Source organism: Aegilops tauschii, chromosome 2, assembly GCF_002575655.3.
Source record: "Aegilops tauschii subsp. strangulata cultivar AL8/78 chromosome 2, Aet v6.0, whole genome shotgun sequence".
In the NCBI taxonomy this organism is placed as follows: domain Eukaryota; kingdom Viridiplantae; phylum Streptophyta; class Magnoliopsida; order Poales; family Poaceae; genus Aegilops; species Aegilops tauschii.
Window position 1 is genome coordinate 491,181,090 of NC_053036.3, and position 22,295 is coordinate 491,203,384.

A 22,295-nucleotide genomic window follows, 5' to 3' on the forward strand; every position below is an offset into this window, starting at 1 on the left:
GGGAACCGCCTCTAATGTGTGTAGCATTGAAGATATCGTCATCTCTTGGTTGTTATATTGACAATTAAAGTATACCGCTCAAAATATTATTTATCGCTATTTCAAAACCGAGCTCTGGCACCTCTTCAAATCCCTGCTTCCCTCTGCGAAGGGCCTATTTATTTACTTTTATGTTGAGTCATCACCCTCTTATTAAAAAGCACCAGCTGGAGAGCACCGCTGTCATTTGCATTCATTACTGTTAATTTATATTGGGTATGACTATGACTAGATTTTTTTTAACCATGAATTACAATGTTTAGTCAGTCCTTGATCTTTAAAGGTGCTCTGCATTTATGTTTTGCGGTCTCAGAAAGGGCTAGCGAGATACCATCTTGTTATATCGTATCATGATTGTTTTGAGAAAGTGTTGTCATCCGAGATTTATTATTATTGCTCGCTAGTTGATTATGCCATTGACATGAGTAAACATGAGACCTAAATGTTATTGTGAATATGGTTAGTTCATAATCTTTGCTGAAAAGTTGAATGCTAGCTTTACATATTTACAACAACAAGAGCAAACAGAGTTTGTAAAAGTTTTCTTTATCACTTTCAGTTTATCAACTGAATTGCTTGAGGACAAGCAAATGTTTAAGCTTGGCGGAGTTGATACGTCTCCGTCGTATCTACTTTTCCAAACACTTTTGCAAGAAACAAAAGTTTTCGGCAGACTTTCCATGGTGTTATTTATGTGCAGAAACAAAATTTCTCGGAATGACCTGAAGCTTCACGGAGCTTATTTTTGGAAAATATAAAAAATATTGGCGAAAGAATCAAGGTCAGGGGGCCCACACCCTGGGCATGAGGGTGGGGGGCGCGCCCTACCCCCTGGGAGCGCCCCCTGCCTCGTGGGCCCCCTAACGCTCCACCGAGCTCAACTCCAACTCCATATATTCGTGTTCGGGGAGAAAAAAAATCAAAGAGAAAGTTTCATCGCGTTTTACGATAAGGAGCCGCCACCAAGCCCTAAAACCTCTCGGGAGGGCTGATCTGGAGTCCGTTCGGGGCTCCGGAGAGGGGAATCCGTCGCCATCGTCATCATCAACCATCCTCCATCACCAATTTCATGATGCTCACCGCCGTGCGTGAGTAATTCCATCGTAGGCTTGCTGGACGGTGATGGGTTGGATGAGATTTATCATGTAATCGAGTTAGTTTTGTTAGGGTTTGATCCCTAGTATCCACTATGTTCTGAGATTGATGTTGCTATGACTTTGCTATGCTTAATGCTTGTCACTAGGGCCCGAGTGCCATGATTTCAGATCTGAACCTATTATGTTTTCATGAATATATGTGAGTTCTTGATCCTACCTTGCAAGTCTATAGTCGCCTACTATGTGTCATGATCCGGCAACCCCGAAGTGACAATAATCGGGACCACTCCCGGTGATGACCGTAGTTTGAGGAGTTCATGTATTGACTATGTGTTAATGCTTTGGTCCAGTACTCTATTAAAAGGAGGCCTTAATATCCCTTAGTTTCCATTAGGACCCCGCTGCCACGGGAGGGTAGGACAAAAGATGTCATGCAAATTCTTTTCCATAAGCACGTATGACTATATTCGGAATACATGCCTACATTACATTGATGAATTGGAGCTAGTTCTGTGTCACCTTATGTTATGATCGTTACATGATGAACCGCATCCGGCATAATTCTCCATCACCGATCCAATGCCTACGAGCTTTTCACATATTGTTCTTTGCTTATTTACTTTACCGTTGCTATTGTTACAATCACTACAAAACCCAAAAATATTACTTTTGCTACCGTTAACGTTACTTCCATACTACTTTGCTACTAAATACTTTGCTGCAGATACTAAGTTATCCAGGTGTGGTTGAATTGACAACTCAACTGCTAATACTTGAGAATATTCTTTGGCTCCCCTTGTGTTGAATCAATAAATTTGGGTTGAATAATCTACCCTCGAAAACTGTTGCGATCCCCTATACTTGTGGGTTATCATAAGCGTACGCGTAATGTCGGTCCGGGCCGCTTCATCCAACAATACCGCCGAATCAAAGTACGACATGCTGGTAAGCAGTATGACTATTAGCGCCCACAACTCATTTCTGTTCTACTCGTGCACATAACATCTACGCATAGACCTGGCTCGGATGCCACTGTTGGGGAACGCAGTAATTTCAAAAAAAATTCCTACGCACACGCAAGATCTATCATGGTGATGCATAGCAACGAGAGGGGAGAGTGTAGTCCACGTACCCTCGTAGATCGTAAGCGGAAGCGTTATGACAACGCGGTTGATGTAGTCGTACGTCTTCAGATCCGACCAATCCTAGTACCGAAAGTACGGCACCTCCACGATCTGCACACGTTTAGCTCGGTGACGTTCCACGAACTCTCGATCCAGCAGAGTGTCGAGGGAGAGCTTCGTCAGCACGACGGCGTGATGACGGTGATGATGAAGTTACCGGCGCAGGGCTTCGCCTACGCACTGCAACGATATGACCGAGGTGGATTATGGTGGAGGGGGGCACCGCACACGGCTAATACAATGTATGTTGTGTGTTCTAGGGTTCCCCCTGCCCCCGTATATAAAGGAGCAAGGGGGAGGCCGGCCAGCCCTAGGGCGCGCCAAGGAGGGGAGGAATCCTCTTCTAGTAGCAGTAGGATTCCTCCTTTCCTAGTCCAACTAGGAGGAGAAGGGGAAAGAGGGAAAGGAGAGGAAGAGGAGAAGGAAAGGGGGGCGCCCCCCTCCCTAGTCCAATTCGGACTCCCTATAGAGAGGGGGCGCGGATGCCCCTTGTGGGCTGCCTCCCCTCTTCCCTATGGCCCATGTAGGCCCAATCTTTCCCCAGGGGGGGGGGGTTCCGGTAACCCTCCGGCACTCTGGTTTTCTCTGAAATCACCCGGAACACTTCCGGTGTCCGAATATAGCCGTCCAGTATATCAATCTTTATGTCTCAACCATTTCGAGACTCCTCTTCATGTCCGTGATCATATCCGGGACTCCGAACTACCTTCGGTACATCAAAACACAAAAACTCATAATACCGATCGTCACAGAACTTTAAGCGTGTCGACCCTACGGGTTCGAGAACTATGTAGACATGACCAAGACACGTCTCCATTCGATAACCAATAGCGGAACCTGGATGTTCATATTGGCTCCCACATATTTTACGAAGATCTTTATCGATCAAACCGCATAACAACATACGTTGTTCCCTTTGTCATCGGTATGTTACTTGCCCGAGGTTCGACCGTCGGTATCTCAATACCTAGTTCAATCTCGTTACCAGCAAGTATCTTTACTCGTTCCGTAATGCATCATCCCGTAACTAACTCCTTAGTCACATTGCTTGCAAGGCTTATAGTGATGTGCATTACCGAGAGGGCTCAGAGATACCTCTCCGACAATCGGAGTGACAAATCATAATCTCGATCTATGCCAACTCAACAAACACCATAGGAGACACATGTAGAGCACCTTTATAATCACCCAGTAACGTTGTGATGTTTGGTAGCACACAAAGTGTTCCTCCGGTATTTGGGAGTTGCATAATCTCTAATCATAGGAACATGTATAAGTCATGAAGAAAGCAATAGCAACATACTAAACAATCAAGTGCTAAGCTAACGGAATGGGTCAAGTCAATCACATCATTCTCTAATGATGTGACCCCGTTAATCAAATGACAACTCATGTCTATGGCTAGGAAACTTAACCATCTTTGACTCAACGAGCTAGTCAAGTAGAGGCATACTAGTGACACTCTGTTTGTCTATGTATTCACACATGTACTAAGTTTCCGGTTAATACAATTCTAGCATGAATAATAAACATTTATCATGATGTAAGGAAATATAAATAACAACTTTATTATTGCCTCTAGGGCATATTTCCTTCAATGTGCTCCCTACTGCACTACACATGTGCTTCCATGTAGTGCACTTTGTGTTTCCCTTTCGATAGTGTATTGTGTGCTCCCACGTGACACTTTGTGCTCTCTATTGCAGTGCAATTGTGCTTCCCGCGTAGTGTATTCTGTGCTCCCAACTGTATTGTACATGTGTCCCCGCCCAGTGCACTATGTGCTTTCCTTTATGTAGTGCACTTTTTGTTCTCCCGCCTATGGGCTTCCCTTTATACTGTGCACTTTATGCTCCTGGATAGTGCATTTTGTGCTTCCTACAGTAGTGCATTTGTGCTCCCTCGTAGTGAACTATGTGCTTCACTGAAAGCTACGCACACAGACGACCGTGTACCCAAAAAGACTCCTAGAAACCAAGATTTTTTTTGCAAAAACTGGGAAAAACAAAGAAAAGTTCTAATGGAAAAGCATCCATACGTGATGGGGATGGGACTTGCCACCTGAGCACATGTTTTTTTAAGAATCGGCACCTATTAGCCAGCCCATCCCATTAAGTGCCCCATATGTCATTCTTATAAAGAAAACATAGGGTAGGCCCAGCCATTAATATATTGGACCTTAGCATTCATCTGTAGTTGCGGCCCAGCCTAACCCAGATATAGCTATAGGATGAGAGGGCAGCGCTAGAGGTAAGGGGAGTCCCTACTTGGTGCGGCGCGCGCACCCCCCCCCCCCCCCCCCCTCCCTGTGCACCCGTCTCGGCAGGCTGATGTCGGGCGCAAGGTGGCCCCCTCTTTTTTTGAGATTTCGAACAAATTTTTGACTTCCAGAAAACATTCACGGATTCAAGAAAATGTTTGCCGAATTCAAAAATAGTTATTCAAAACATGTTCATGATTTCAGAAGAATGAACATTTTTTTATTTTGATGAACAATTTTCTATAAGCAGGTTTTTATAATGACGAAGATTTTTTTGTATTTGATGAACAAATTTTGGATTTGATGAATTTTTTAAACTTCATGAACATAATTTGAACTCAAGAACATTTTTTATGATTTAACAAATTTCGAATTTGATGAACACTTTTTGAAACTATGAACAAATTTTGAATTTGATGAACATTGTTGTAATTCACTGAATTTTTTTAAAGTTTGACGAACATCTTTTTAAATCACGATGAACAAAAATTGAATTCGATGAACATTTTGTTACGTTGATGACCATTTTTTGAATTAGATGAACAAAAAACTGTTACCAAATTTGAAAAGAAAATTCGCAAAAAAGTGAATAAAAAAGAGAAAAGGAAAGGAAAAATAAAAAGGGAAAGGAAATAAAAAAGAAAAAAGAGAAGAACTTTTTTTGTAAAATAGGCGGTTGTTGGGCGGCGCCCTACGCGCCGAATAGGAAGCACCAAAGAGAGCTCCTAAGTGTCGCCTTAAGCGCCACTTGAGGAACTGGGGCCACAAGTCCCTGCTCATGGACTGGCCCATCTAAGACAAGCGTTCGACCGCTTCACCCGTTCAGCTGCTCATGGGCCAGCCCTTGCACACAGTTTGACCGGTCGCGGATGACCAAACGTTGACTTTAAAAAAATACGTAAAGTAAAAAAAGGAACGTCCGCAAAAAATGAAAGGAAATCGTGAATTCATAAATGTTCACGAAATTTGAAATAAAGTTCACGAATTCCGAAAAATAGTTCATTGAATTTGAAAAAAGTTCATCAATTTTAAAAGACTTCATAACGTTTTAAAAACATTCATCGAATTTGGAAAAAGTTTATCTAATTTTAAAAAATTCATGGAATTTGGGAAAAAAATCATCGATTTTGAAGAAAAGTTCATCGAATTTAAAAAAAAGTTAGTAAAATTTAATAAAAGTTCATCAATTTTACAGAAAGTTCATTTATTTTACAAAAAACCGCGTGAGATGGAAAAGGAAAGGAAAAAAGAAAAAAGGAAAGAAAAAAGGGGGGAAAAAGGAAGAACAAAAGGGGGAAGAAGATGTACGTAATCACAAAGGTGAATTGTTTGAGTTGGTTTGTGCTTATTACACTGAACTCGGTGGCGCCAGTTTGAATCCCACCTCATGCGCTTTTTTTTCAGTAGGTTAGAAAATGAAAAAAAATTGAAAATGGGCTGGCCCATCGCTGAGGGAGGGTGTGCGTCTGTTTGCGGGAACTGACGATCGAGCGGTGAGGGCGCTGTATAGGATTTGCCGAGAGCTAACTAGACGAACCACCGTCTCATCTTTGGACCAATTCAGACCGGATTTTGAAGCTTCTGTTGGGTGTTTTTTCCTTCTTTGTTTCAATGTGCTTTTTATGTTGGTTTTCTTCGCTTTTTGTTGGTATTTATTTTCTTATTTGTTTTATTTTATTTTATTTGTCCTCCACTTTTTAAATACATGTCGGCTTTTTTGAATACTGGTTGAATATTTGTATATACACGCCGAACATTTTCTAGATACACGTTGAATTTATTTCAAATACATCTTGAACATTTTAGCCGGATACGTATTGAACATTATAAATACCCAAGAAATATATGTCCCAAAAATGATATACCCAAGGTATGATACAGAGAAATGATATACCCACGAAATACACACACAAAATTTGGCCAAGGTATACCCGAAAAACAGAGAGATGATATACCCAAAAAATACAGAGAAATGATATACCCAAGGTATGATACAAAGAAATGGTATATGCAAGAAATATTTGTCCCATAAATGATATACCCCACATGATAATTAAAATTGACATACTAGAAAATTACATACCCAAAATCAATTTACTTGAATGTCACATATCTTGTATTTTGTATGGATGGAACGTCGTTCCAAAATACTTCAAATATAGGTACATACCTAGGACATTGTACGTGCATACATATACTATGCATGCAGGATGCACATGCGTACGCCACTAAATGTAGCACGGTTCTATGTATATAGCATCCACCAAGTTTCCATTCTTCATGCAAGCAAATAAATAAATAAGAATTAATTGCATTTATCCCTTCGTATGTAGCGCATGATATTCCATTCTAAATACAAGTCTTTTTAGATATTTCAATAGGGACTACATGCAGATGTATGTAGACATATTTTAGAGTGTAGATTCACTCATTTTGCTTCGTATGTAGTCCATATTTGAATCTCTAAAAAGACCTACATTTATACTAGGCACTTTCCATTATTTTCATATCAAGCACATATGGAAGGCGCCTAATATTCCCACCTGTTACAATTTGCATGCATCAATCTGAGATCCAATGGTGGAGAGGTAAGGAGCGTGGGCACCTAGGTGTCCAAAATGATCGTCATATTCAGTATATTTTGAAATATAGACAAGAAAAAGGATAAACAAACTAAGTACGAGCAGGCGAAGTGAAGTAACATGACAATTATTTGGCCTGACCTCCACAAACGATTGTTGAGGTGAGGGAACCGTTCGTCTCGCAATAAGCAAGAGGTAGACACGCCTGGTGGGCGACACTCTCTTGGGAGCTCCTCTTTAGTGCCTTCAGCGCCAAATAGATCCTAATAGTGTTGTTGCTGCTCTTGCTGGAAGTTTTCATATGATGTTGCTGAATTTTGCAATGGCAAACATAGAGAGATGATGGATCAACCTTGCAAAAATGGCATGCATGATCTTGTTGTTATATGACACAAGCATTTTGATCAAGTTTTTATATTGCAGAATTTTATTGCTGGATGGATCAAGTTTTTGTAACAGTTGTTACTTTATGACACAAAAATAGTAGATCAAGTTATGATACTGTAGAATTTAGTTTTGTATTGTTGCTGAATTGGACAAGTTTTTTCCTACACTTGTGTTTTATATAACCAAGAATTGTGTATCAAGTTTGTGTTACAGAATTTATTATCACCAAGTGTATTCTTTTGTAATAGCTCAAATTTCCAAATAACCAAAATAGCCTTTATGTAATTGCTAGCCATATCTGTGTTTTCCCATGTTGATAAAAAATAATATCTAAACTGAGTGAAAATCCAAACTGCAGCACTTCCGAGGTGATAGGGTTGATAGGATTTTTGAAATTTTGTCATATGAGGACTTAGAGAAAAATATATGTGAAAGTGAGTACATTGGCATACCCTTGGCCATTTCACAATTTAACCGAGAATGCTCAGCTACCAAACAATGTAGAAAAAATAGTTTAAATCAGCTGGCACAACAAGGAGTAAACTGATGGCATCATTTACTATATATGTGCACTGCATCTGTAGTTAGTCGACATAAAATTATGTTGCCTGGCAAAATGGTAAGAAAGAAAATCTCAAGTTACGGTAACAAATACACCGAGACATAGTCTTTTACTTCTCCTAAAGAAGTAAGAAATAAATAGATCTTTGGAATTTTACAATGAGAAATAAGTAGATCAGCACAAACAAAAGTGTTCTGATCAACAAATAAATAGATCAGCACAAACAAAATTGTTCTCATAAATTGATATCCATTTAATTTACACATTTATTTCTGTTTGCGTTAAAGTATAACTTATCACGGAAACTCGGAGCTAATGCTCTACACGTATATCAAGAAAACACTAACGATGGTAACTCGCGAGACACTCTACCAAGTTACATTATTTATCTACGGTTCTATATATGGAAAAGAACCAAGTCAGGGTCTACTCCTTTCGGAATGCTGGCAATCTGATCACTAATGTCCGACATGGAGAGTGCAATTTTATTGGCACTCTCTAAGTAGCTCTGAAACTTCTTATGATTGACCACGGGCTTATCCATCATATCCGCAATCTTTGGTTGGTCATTATTTTGTTTCAATGGTTCTATGCCAAGAGATAATTCCTCCCTCATGATGTGGTACTTGACTGCCTGTTTCCTAAAGGTCCAGTTGCCAGTAATCCAGTCGAATTTGTACAAAGCGAGGAAGCGGTGTCCGTATGTCGCTATGAACTCAATGGCGGAAAGGATAAATTTAAACTCCTCCTTGGAGAGGTAGTAACTAAAGCTCACTCTGGTCCATCCTGGCTTCAGTCCACTGTAACCCTTGAAAATTTTGTGATGGCAAACAGTAACATTAATACCATGTACAGTAAAAAGCAAGTTGACATTTGTTCTAATGTTTGTGATACCTCAAGGACAGCGGACCGAATGCGAAGTGAGAGTTCGTTCTCGACATTGAGCAATGTGTGGCCATAGGGACCTGCGCAAGCACAACCCCCCCCCCCCCCCCCCCCCTCGCCTGGATGCCGAAAAGATCATTCAAAAGCCTAGTCACAAAACGACCATGGAGGGGTAGTTGCTTGTGCCTCATCGTATCCAATTGTTTATCACGACCAAGCTCATCAAAATCATCAATTGGCTTCTTCATGGTTACTGATGGGTAGATTAGGAATGAGAAGATTGGTATACGATGGGCACTTGTGTTGCCTAGCACCCTGACATTTGGATTATTGACAAGCCTTTTCATTGCCATCTCTGAGAACACTCGCTCGTGAAGGTCCATCGTGTCATACCCAACATACTCCTTCACCCAGAACGCAAGCGATGCACGGATCTTTTGCAGTATCGGCGGTGTGCCAGCATCCTCACGCTCCTCGATATCGTCGTAGTATAGTGTATCCTGCATATCATACGATTATTCATATATTTACATGACACACAATACACATATTTGGCAATGGTCCATAATTCGTTTTCTCACCTGCTCATTGAAGCCATTGACATAGGCCACTGTGCCGCCTCCGCACGTTGAGGGAGGCTGGGAATGGAGCTTATACAATGATTTGTTCATGAGAAGGATGCCCGGTGTGCCCGGCCCCCCGACAAATTTGTGAGGGCTCAAGAAAACGGCATCATACCCATCGGTTTCACCAGACTTCATATCGATCTTGACATAGGGTCCACTGCACAAAGGATAATAATTTAAATTTCTGGACCAAGTTTGCTGATCCACCCATGAAATAGTAGAAATGAAGCACAAGCTGGAATCGGCGAGTGAGAAATTCAATGTAAGATAATAGGAATGTAGAATGGTTCAATGGTTCCAAAGTGTGTAAAGACAAATTATTTTGTTTCCATGGTGCGCTAATATAATTATACACTATGCTTTTTACCAGTTAATTTCCTCTAAGTACACAAATCAGTAGCAACAGAAAAAACATAGTATACTGATTTGTTTTGAAGGGACGCATGCACTTTGAAGGAGCTTAGTTACACTAAGTATGGTGGTTAGCTTGGTCATAAGAGAGAATTGAATTCAGATTGTCAAATCCATGCAGGTCACATGCCACGAAAAAGAGAGCAAAGAAAGCGAGTATCACAGCACCTCGCGGCGAAGTCGAAGCATGCGAACGCGCCGTGCTGGTGAAGAACGCGGGAGATCTCGCGCGTATCCGTCATGACGCCGGTGACGTTGCTGCACGCCGAGAAAGATCCCAGCATGGGTCGATCCGCGTACTCTGGCGATCCGAGCGCGCGGCGGAGCGCGGCGACGTCAACGAGTCCATCGGCGTCGACGCCGATCTCAACCACCTCCGCCAGGCTCTGGCGCCACGACAGAAGGTTGGAGTGGTGCTCGTACGGCCCGACGAAGACCACCCACCGCTCCTCGTCACGCAGTTGCGCCGAGAGCCAGTTGCGCATCTCGACGGACGGCAATGCCACGCCGATGATCTCCTGCAGGCGCTTGATGGCCGCGGTCGTGCCGGCGCCGCAGAAGATGAGCGCGTCGCCGGGGCCGGCGCCCATGCAGCGCTTGATGTAGCGCGCCGCCTTGTGCACCAGCCGCGTCGTCTTGCTCCCGACGTGGCTGTCATCCGTGTGCGTGTTTCCGTAGAACGGGAGGACCTGTTTCACGAGATAGTCCTCGATGTAGCTCAGGCTCCGGCCGGACGCCGTTTGGTCGGCGTAAGTCAGCGCACGGCGCCCGAACGGCGTGTCGAACTCGACGTCCTTGCCGATCAGCTGCGACCGGAGCCACTCCACCTTGTCGTCCGTCGCCGCTCTCCGACTTGCCCGTGACGCCGAGAAGGCTCAGCAGGGTGGCGCTCATGGAGGCCTCCACCGTGTGATCCATGGATGCCGCGGCTTGAATCTCCTTAACAGGTTGGCGGAGTTGGCGATGGGGCAATAGTATTAGTGGCAAATGGCGATGGGAAATGGTTTCGATGTATATTGCTTGCAAGGGCATGCATGTATATATAGCCATCGCTAGCTTCACGTGGAAGATAATCGCATGCAGCCATGTAAGTGCACACATGAGTTGAACGTGTTGAACGGTGCGAAGAACTGAACACGAAATGGAAGATGGGAGTATATTTCAACGCTTGGTCAACGGAATTGCTTCCTGTGGAACAAATATATATCCTGGTGTATTAAGTTGTTTAGACGTTGGTTAGAATTAAGTCTCAATTGTTTAACAGTTTTACTAAGTCTCAGTCGATACTGTATATGCAATCCAACCGAGTCTTGAATTCAAAGCCTATAGACTTTCTCTTCTATAAAGCTATGATACACACTTTGCATTCTCTCGGGGAAAAAAAGATGCCTATAGACTTTAACATTACATTACGTTGCATGCACGAGGCAATTCTCCTAAAGTTTGAATTAGTGGTAAGATAGGGGTAACTTACTTGTACTTTAACCCTCTCGTGAGTGTACATACTGCATTTTGGTTAAATGTATTCACAACAAAGACCAAACAAGCTTCTCTTATTTCTTCTCCTCTTGCCTCCATACCCTTCTTATAAGCCATAAATCGAGGTACTAGTCTACTTTCTATAATGTTCTATTTGTGTATTTACTAGTCCCTCCGATCCAAATTAAGTGGCATAATTTTAAACAAAGATCAACTAATCTTAGTTTAAAGATGCGACACTTATTTATGCATCGAAGGGAGTAGCATATATCTGTTTTTTTAAGCCTTGAAGTGGCTGCAGTCATTGCCTCCTGTATATTTTTGGGTGCATTTGTTTCTCACTTTGGGTCCTCTCCTTCACCGCAGCCAGCCCGCCATGCCGCCGGACATCAGCGAAAGATTAATAATATAGTGCTGTTCATAGTCGGATCAAGGTAGTATAGTATTATAATACATGTATGAGAACGACCATGGCTAATGAACCCGTCAAAGATCTCTTCATATCTATGAATGTTTGTTTCTTACTCTCCCACTCCTTGTCTGTGATTCAAAGTCCAATTTTCCTCAGAAAAAAAAAGTCCAACTACGGCAGAAAAAGGGGGTCGATGGACGGACTCGTACAAAGGCGCAAATGAGCAGAACTGGTTCACGCCCACAGTCACAGCTACATGAAAAATATTCTTCTAAAAAAAACTACATGAAAAAATATTTTTTTTTCCGGATTACGCAAAGAGAAGACTTGTCAAAAGAATAAAGTCTGACACCGAAATTATCTAGATTTACTTACACCATCAAGTCATTTATCATGCCACAACAAGTCCATCGTTCTCGGTTTAGCCAAAAATAAAAAGGACGACGATAACTGCCACACGTGTGGGCGTTAAGGAGTCTGCCCACACGTTTTGTGTGGTGCTTATGAGAACTAGCCCACACGCCTACGTGTGGGCAAAACAACTAGCGCCCACACGCCTCTTTTTTTTCCTTGCGGTTCCTCTCACACGTCTACGTGTGGGCAAAATGCATAACGCCCACACGACCTCTCTCAGCCACCTATCTCATGGTCCCGCACGGCCAGCGTGACAGTCACCACGCGTCCCCGCAGTTGCCATGGTCCGAACCCTCTTTAATGTCCGTTTACCTGCAGTTGCCATGTTGGACAACTACAGTTGCCATGGTTGCTCAACTGCAGTTGCCATCTCAGGTCAAGTGCCAGATGACATTTTGGACAAACTGCAGCTGTTGCCATGTATGGTCTGGTTTACTATAGTTGCCATGATTTGAAAACTTTAGGCATCCTTTGGTTCATAGGGTAGGAAAATCATAGGAATAGGAAAGTCATAGGAAATGAGATGACATGCATCTTAAATCCTATCAGTAGGAATAGGAAAGGAGATGTCCTTTGATTCACATCATAGGATTTTTTCCATTGAGTCTATGCTAATATTTATCTTCCTACGAAATGTGGAGGATAGGAAGAATTCCTCCATAGAAATAGGATTCTATTCCTACAAACCAAAGGGCACTAAAGAAATTTTTCCTATAGAAATCCTATCCTATGAAATTCCTACAAAATTCCTCCAAACCAAAGGAGGCTTTAGAGGTTGCCACCTACTAATACTAAGCAGTTGTCGTGTATGTGTAACATCCCAAAATTCTAAAATTTGGAATGTTATATTAAATAGATAGTTTTGATTGATTGTTTGATTGCTTGAGTGAAAGTGAGTGAAATTCGAAACTTTTTGAAAGTTAAATTAGAGGGAATAAAAGGACTTTCCCAAACTTTCATTTTGCATTTATGATCACCGTGAATTCAAATTCTTTTCAAATACAGGACCCTAGAGAGAAGATGACATGACTTCTTCCATTTAAATAAATGAAAAGGGTTTTTGAAAATATTTGAATTTCATTTGGAAATATTTTCCAACTCAGAAACTTTATGCAACTCAATGATTTTCACGAGAGAAGATAAAATGACTTCTTCAAATTATATGAAATATGAGTTGGAAGTTTAAAAGGATCAAATTCAAAGTCCTTTTGACAATTTGGAGTTATTTGGGTGTTATTCAAATTATTTTTCTCCAAAATAAAAATATATGGAAAATAGGGTAAAATGATTCCCTACATCATAAATTTGGAGATAAATAAATTTGAAATCATTTTGGTATTTTTAAAATGATTTTTATTGGACTTTAGTAGGGTAGTAGCACTCTTTGAATTATTTGAATTTTTCTTGATTTTATTTGACTTAACAAAAATGTCGACGTTGTAGAAAATCTTTTTCTGAAAATTTCGATATATTATATGCTTATATAATATTTTTATTTCTTTTGATATATTCTTTTGTTTGTCTGTGTTTAAAAAAATGTTTATTTAAAAAAAATACTCTTCGGGCCGACCGAACTGGGCCGCGCCCAGCCCAGCCGGCCCAACACCGCCGCCGTCTCCCTCCTGCGTGCCCGAGCCGGACTCCCCCGAGTCCGAGCCGCCGCCGCCGCTCGCCGTGGTTGCCCCAGCCTCCTCCTACCCCTTCCCCAAGTCATGTTGCCCCCTGCCCTCCTTAAAAGCCGGACCCGGACCCCCTCTCGCCTCCCACATCGCCGCCGCCGCTGCACGCATCCCGCGCCGCCGCCCGCTGCATCTTGCAGCAACCGCCGCGCCACCTGCTGCCGCTGCCTCGCGCCGCGTAGCCGCCCGCGCTGCCTCCCACCGCTGCCGTCGCCTCGCCGGAGCCGCCGCCCGCCTCGCTGTTGACCGCCGCCGGCCGGACCCTGTTTAACCGGTAAAAACCGCCCCAGTCCGGTTTAGTCTTTTGGTTTTCTTCGGTTTTATTTTTTTAAACCCGGTTTTCGTTTAGTTAGGTTATTTAGCGAGCGTTCGCTCGTTAGCTTCTGGTAGCGAATGATTTCGTTTTGTAGGGTTCTGTAGCGAACGTTCGTTCGGTAGGATTTTTCTTTTTATTTTAGTTTTCTACCAGGGACTCGTTTGTGAATATTTTATTTACAAATTGGCCCCTGTTTTTCAAACTAGCACAACTTTTTGCTCGTTAGTCCAAATTCAACGAAACTAACGCCCACTTCTTCGTTATGATCCCCTCTATCTAGATGATCAACTTAAACATGTTTTTGAAAGTTTTAAAATTTGAATTCAAATAGATTTGTATTTGAACTTTGTTTGATCGCAACTTGAGTTTTATACCACCGATTTAGTTGATTCTTTTTGCAAATTAAAGCTCTTGACCTAAACTTTCTGATAAGGCCAAATTCACATAATTTTGGCCCTGTTAGAAATTGTTTTATGTTGCAAGAGTTATTTGCTTGGTTTTGATGTTTTCCGAAATTGTCTTCTTCGTCCTTTCCGATCTTTTGAGTGATTGCTTATGTGTGGTTACTATTGCTTTCTTACGATAGATTGACCGGAGTGTGACGAGTAGAACTATCAGGAGTTATGAGTGCGAATCATCTTCATCAATAGTACAGGCAAGTTCACACTTTGATCATATCCCTTTCATACCCAGTTTTTATGCATTAGTTTCACCCTCAAACATTGCATGAGTAGGATTGATAACATGGGGGTATTGGGAAGTAGATGATGAGGTAGGAACCCATTGCCCTGCATTCAAACCTTGGGAGTTACTATTACGTTATGCTTATATTGCCATGCTATGCTCGTAAACGTGGATTGGGTTTGAGTGTATTCCATGACAGATGTGAGATTGTTTATTAATGGTTAACTTAAGGTGGCTACTTTAATACACATCCGGGTGGAATGGTAGGGGCACCCAGTGGTTTGCCCGGGCACCTGGAGAACCCAGTGCTTGTCCAAGGGGATCCCGGATGACCCGTGTGATCACCCTATGGAATGCCACCCAGGCTCAAAGAGATCATAAGATTATTCATCCTAGAAACTTCCGTGTGCAGCCACAAGCCATTATGGGCTCTGGCATAGTTGAGTATGTTGCGTGAAGCTCTTGAAGAGGTAGACTAGCAGATGTAGTGGGTTGTAGGTGGTACTGTCTATCCAGAGTAGAGAGTTAATGCTTCAGAAAGACTGTGTCTCGGTCATCCGTTTCTCAAACACCATGTAGTGCGAGAAATCCAATCAAGGAGATCGAGTCTTGTGGGGAAAAGTGTGCAAACCTCTACAGAGTGTACAAACTAATCATGATTAGCCGTGTCCCCGGTTATGGACATCTTGAGTATCTGGTTCTTGGATTATCATGTTGAACTCAACACTTTATTTAATTAATTTGATTGGGTTAATGATTATTATTTTGGGATTGAGTTGGAGGAACCTTCTCAATATTTTTCAACCAAGTTTGTAGTTAAATAAAATATATTCCTTTGCAGTAGGGAAAAATTGGCTTTTCGCAAAAACCTTATAACCATAGAGTTTTTCCACCAGCCATATATGCATGTAGTGATAGCTATTATTCATCATTATCCTATGGTGTGAATTTGCCAGTACATTCAATGTACCGACCCTTTGTGGCCGCAACGTCTCATGTTGCAGGATTCTTACGACGAGTAAGTGATACGTTAGAGTTACGATTTCTACACTCAACTTTGCCGTTGGTGTTGATGGGAACCCACAACCTTGTTGTTTCTTCCGCTATTTGGATTGAGGTAATAGTATTTACGTTACTTTATACATGTGATTTACCTCTGTTATAAATCCTCGAGTACTGTGCGTGTCAGCATTCCGATCCAGGGATGACACTTAAGCACAGAGACTTGACAGTCTTAGGTCGGGTCGCTACGGTATGGTCTGGTTTACTACAGTTGCCATGATTTGAAAACCTTAGGAGTTGCCACCTACTAACACTAGGCAGTTGCCGTGTAGCGCTACAAAGAGACATGGCAAAACAACATGTTCGGGTAAAAAAAGAGTTGCCATCTGCTTACAAGCACACTAGGGGCAGTTGCCGTGTACCCTGCAAAACATATGGCAACTCACATGTTCGGGTAAAAAAAGAGAGAGTTGCCATCTGCTTGCAAGCACACTAGGGTAGTTGCCATGTACACTGCAAAACACATGACAACTGGCAGCTTGGGTGTGGGAGAGGAGACGAGTGTGTGGGCAAGATGGCAAATGCCCACACACCAGCCCTTGTGCGTGTGTGAAAACTGGTGTGTGGGCGAACTGCTAAACGCCCACACACCAGCCCCTCCGTGTGGTGAAACGGACGTGTGGGCGACCGGGTGAATGCCCACACACCAGCCCAGTCCTATGTGGCACCACAAACATGCCAAGATTCGTACACCCATAAACGGATGCGGATCCACGCGTGTGGGCGAGATGCAAACGCCCACACGTGTGGGCGTTAGTGTTTCCGAAAAAAATCCATCGTTCTCTGTTTATACCAAACAAAAACAAGTCCATCGTTCTTGTTTTACCGTACGTACATGTCGGTTTTGAAGGAAATATGCCCTAGAGGCAATAATAAAGTTATTATTTATTTCTTTATTTTCATGATAAATGTTTATTATTCATGCTAGAATTGTATTAACTGGAAACTTGATACATGTGTGAATACATAGACAAACAGAGTGTCACTAGTATGCCTCTACTTGACTAGCTCGTTGAATTAAAGATGGTTAAGTTTCCTAGCCATAGACATGAGTTGTCATTTGATTAACGGGATCACATCATTAGAGAATGATGTGATTGACTTGACCCATTCCGTTAGCTTAGCATTCGATCGTTTAGTATATTGCTATTGCTTTCTTCATGACTTATACATGTTCCTATGACTATGAGATTATGCAACTCCCGTTTACCGGAGGAACACTTTGTGTGCTACCAAATGTCACAACGTAACTGGGTGATTATAAAGGTGCTCTACAGGTGTCTCCGAAGTTACTTGTTGGGTTGGCGCATTTCGAGATTAGGATTTGTCACTCCAATTGTCGGAGAGGTATCTCTGGGCCCACTCGGTAATGCACATCACTATAAGCCTTGCAAGTATTGCAACTAATGAGTTAGTTGCGGGATGATGTATTACGGAACGGGTAAAGAGACTTGCCGGTAATGAGATTGAACTAGGTATTGAGATACCGACGATCGAATCTCGGGCAAGTAACATACTGATGACCAAGGGAACAACGTATGTTGTTATGCGGTTTGAACGATAAAGATCTTCGTAGAATATGTAGGAGCCAATATGAGCATCCAAGTTCCGCTATTGGTTATTGACCGGAGACGTGTCTCGGTCATGTCTACATAGTTCTCGAACCCGTAGGGTCCGCACGCTTAAAGTTTTATGACGGTTATATTATGAGTTTATGTGTTTTGATGTACCGAAGATAGTTCGGAGTCCCGGATGTGATCACGGACATGACGAGGAGTCTCAAAATGGTCGAGACATAAAGATTGATATATTGGAAGCCTATATTTGGATATCGGAAGTGTTCCGGGTGAAATCGGGATTTTACCGGAGTACCGGGGGTTACCGGAACCCCCCCCCCCCCCGGGGGTTTAATGGGCCAACATGGGCCTTAGTGGAGAAGAGGAGGGGCGGCCAGGGCAGGCCGCGCGCCCCCTCCCCCTCTAGTCCGAATTGGACAAGGAGGGGGGGGGCGGCGCCCCCCTTTCCTTCCTCTCTCCCTCCTCCTTGCCCCTTCTCCTACTCCAACTAGGAAAGGAGGGAGTCCTACTCCCGGTGGGAGTAGGACTCCTCCTGGCCGGCCGCCTCTCCCCCTTGCTCCTTTATATACGGGGGCAGGGGGGCACCTCTAGACACAACAATTGATCCCTTGGATCTCTTAGCCGTGTGCGGTGCCCCCCTCCACTATAGTACACCTCGATAATATCGTAGCGGTGCTTAGGCGAAGCCCTGCGTCGGTAGAACATCATCATCGTCACCACGCCGTCGTGCTGACGGAACTCTCCCTCAAAGCTCGGCTGGATCGGAGTTCGAGGGACGTCATCAAGCTGAACGTGTGCTAAACTCGGAGGTGCCGTACGTTCGGTACTTGATCGGTCGGATCGTGAAGACGTACGACTACACCAACCGCGTTGTGTTAACGCTTCCGCTTTCGTTCTACGAGGGTACGTGGACACACACTTCCCTCTCGTTGCTATGCATCACCATGATCCTGCGTGTGCGTAGGAATCTTTTTGAAATTACTACGTTCCCCAACAGGTTTACACCGGCCGAGTCCATGTAATGCTTGCTTCACCAACCTACTAGTATTGAAATTCACCTAGTATGTTCAATTATGAAACATTAAAACGACTACCTGGCCGTAGGTGAAACCGAATCATGCATGGGATCAACCACACTGACCATACCCTCGCAAAAAAAACCACACTGACCATACAAGAACACATCCTATAGATTGACCGCTATTTGCCTATTTGCATGGCACGCTTGACATAGTTCATCATGTAGTCTCGAGCTTGAAACCCAAAGATGACAAGCGTGGCCAGACTGTGATGCTGGAAGTCAGTTGCAGATGATTTCCACTGTGCACCTTTATCCTCACTATACAAGAATGAATTCCTCTCCCCATTTTACACAAATGATCACATGCCCGTAAGAAGCTCTTATGACTCTGTCGGCAAAACCTTGACAAGTACTGACAACACAAAAGTGTTCAGCTATCTTTCACAGGCAAACAATGTAACTGCAACACAAACTAACCTAGAAACACTACAGGAACCACAGCTTATCAACATGATCAGGCCTTAAATAGCCGATGGTCTGGAATTGCATTATGGCAGACGAATTGATCCCGTTTGTGATAAACTTCTCCACACAGTCCTGCTTCCACTTAGGCGGAAACTGCGACAGGACGTTGCGGCACTTCTCACACATCAACCGATCATACAAGAACACGTCCTTTAGATTGACGGCTGTTTCCATGACACGCCTGACATAGTTCATCATGTAGTCTCGAGCTCGGAACCCGAAGATGGCGAGCGTGACCAGACTCTGATGCTGGAAAGCAGTTCCAGATGATTCCCATTCTGCACCCTTATTCTCACTGTACGAGAGTGACTTCCTCTCCTTTGCGTCTGTTTTCATTTCACACAGATGATCCCATATCTGTATACCATAGGAAGATAGGTAAACAGAAACATTTTAAGTGATTCACAGCCATTCGTATTCAATGTGAACAATGGCAAACTTCAAAATTCGGTAGAAAGAAGAGATCAAACTTTAGGTAAGAACATACACTCATGTGCAGCTCCTTCAGGTTCGGCGCGGCTTTAAGTATGAACAATGTCCAGGTGAGATCATACCCCTCAGGCATATTAGTTAGATTCACAAACCTTAATTGGTGGAACACATATGCCAGCCTTTCCGTCAGACATTCTGGTTGAACCCAAATCTGCTACAAATGAAGACATGATGGGCTGAGTAGATAAGAAGTGTGACTAGAGCTAGGAAAACAAAGCATTTTGACATACCTTTTCAGAATTAAATCCCAGTTTCAAGCATTTCACAGATGGAGTACGCCTAAGAAACTTGCTTAACTTGATCATCTTGTGCCAACTAAGACTGGCATTTGTGAGGCTTACAGTATCAAGCAACGGGACATAACCAAAAGATAGTTGATCTTCAAAAGAGATCCAACCCTCAAAGATGATGCGTGTGAGTTTCGGAAGTGAGTTGAGCTCAATTCTTTCAAAACAACAATTAACAATAGCGAGCTCACTGAGTTGCGCGTGCTCAACTTGCAGCACGGTCCAACTTCCTGAGTCACAATAGAACAATCCTAGATGATTCAAACGTTTGCAAGTGTTGAGGACGTTAGGGATGTCTGATTCACCAAATCTCAAATTCTCTAGGTTAAGGCGTGTGAGACCACCAAATGCATTTGGACATGCATCAAAGAACAACATGAATCGTCGCCCATAGATGACCAGATCATTATCGTCACAAAACATATTATCTCTCTCCGTCAAAATTGTGAACTCGGCTATCTCAACCTTCTGGGTTGCCATGGCATGAGCAACAGCATGCCCAATCAATATTGGATCATCTTCCCTCAAGAAGAACGTCATGCACAGAAACTGGATGGTATTTCGGCTTAAATCTCTGCGTGCCAGGATGCTCTTTGTCACTTTAACCACAGCTTCGTTGCCCCGAACAATTTCATCATTGTTGCAATTGAACGCATCTAAGAAGTCCCAAACATTTATCACAAGTTGAGAGAGCATAGCAGGGAGGTGCCGCCACCGCCAGAGAGGACACTGGTTCTTGCAGCCTCGCGGATATCAAGTCGATCAATGATGGTAAGCAAAATATGTTCAGGCAAGTTGCTGAGCCTGTCATCTCCATTGTCTTCCTGCTTCGGACAACTGCCATTCTGAATTTAGAGTAGAAATAAATCAGAGTTGATTTTGTACTGAAGTATATGAAAGCTGCAATTTTGAGAGTCTCAAAGACGCAAATTCGATGCGTCCTCAAAGATGCTAGTAATAGCTTCTTAGTCTAAAAAATGCAACTTTTCCTGCGGTATTACTGACGAAAGGAAACGGATCTAGAGGTATGGGACGAGAAGGAACTCACCACCATTGTGCGGATTAGCCAAGAGGGTAGAGAAAAATAGCCGGCGGGAGTGGGGCGGTCGGCGTCCTGGCTGGTCTCCACTGAATCTTATGGGTTCGGTGGTGAGTGGTGACCGCTCGGGCATATATATAACTGATCGATTTCCGCCTCCGGCTGCAACCCGGAGAACAAAAACGAGAGAGACTCGGACAAGCCTCGAAGGGACCGAGCGCGTTTGCAGCTCGAGAAAGAACTGCTTCTTGTTTCCCCGCCTCTTCGGAAACTTCATAGGAGGCGATGATGCAGAACGACGAGCCGCCCGGGGCGAATCAGCGCGGCGGTTCTCCGTTGCATACGACGATGATGCGGCACCACGTGACGTCTTTAGATGAGAGCATCGCCAAGGCGCGACCAGGGGTCTCGGTTGCGTCGCCGCCCGACCGGCGGCGGCCCATCCGTCGCCTCCGATTAACCTCCGAGTATCCCTCCCCCTCTCTCACATGCTCTAGATCTGCTAGCAGACCCGTATAATGCCCAGACTCCTATAATGCCCCGACCTGTAAAATAACCGTCAAAACACGGTCTGCCTGAAAAAAGTTGCCCGATCAAACCCATAAACGCGTCGGACCCGTAAATGTTTTCGCGGTGCGCTGCAAAATTCTCACCCCAATCATCTCCCCCTCGCCCCATCAGTGCCCTGTATATAGCGGTACCGGTTCACTACAAGAAATATGTCAACTTGTGACCTTCTTTTAGTGACCCCAGCTGAATTGGTCGTAAATCCACAGCCATTTCGCTTGGAAGGGCTCAAACCCTGAAATTGCCTTACACCAAATGGTCATAAAGCATACAAGAGTGGTCGACGACCTTATTTCTACCTGATTACGACCAATATAAATGGTCATGAGGTTGTGAACGTGGATGCATTGATACTTAAGGTGTCACTCAAGGTGGGCTTGGGCCACGGTGGACCGAGGCCACCTCCTTTTAAAAAAATCCATGTGTCATGTAGGCCTCGGCCCATCCATGAAGAAATGTGGGATGCCCTCATATTACTAAAAACCATATATTTGGCCCAAAGAAAATGGGAAAATAACAAGTTTATCATTATTACCATTTGGTAAGGATGGTCACTTATCTAAAAAAAATCATTATTTTCTAAAAACAGGTTTTTCATTGTATAATTCTAAATAGGTTTTCCTTATAGAAATTTTTTGAAACCAATTAAACAATATAAAATTATAAGAATAGGAAAATAATGAACTCCTTCGTGAATCTTGCTATATG

The 22,295-nt window shown here is 43.2% G+C and overlaps 2 pseudogenes; both read right to left on the bottom strand.

Annotated features, from left to right (window-relative positions):
- Window positions 1-8,508: 8,508 nt before the first annotated feature.
- On the bottom strand, window positions 8,509-12,685 carry LOC109765883 (uncharacterized; annotated as a pseudogene).
- A 6,478-nt stretch (window positions 12,686-19,163) lies between these two features.
- On the bottom strand, window positions 19,164-21,035 carry LOC109765885 (F-box/FBD/LRR-repeat protein At1g13570-like; annotated as a pseudogene).
- Between the last annotated feature and the right edge of the window lie 1,260 nt (window positions 21,036-22,295).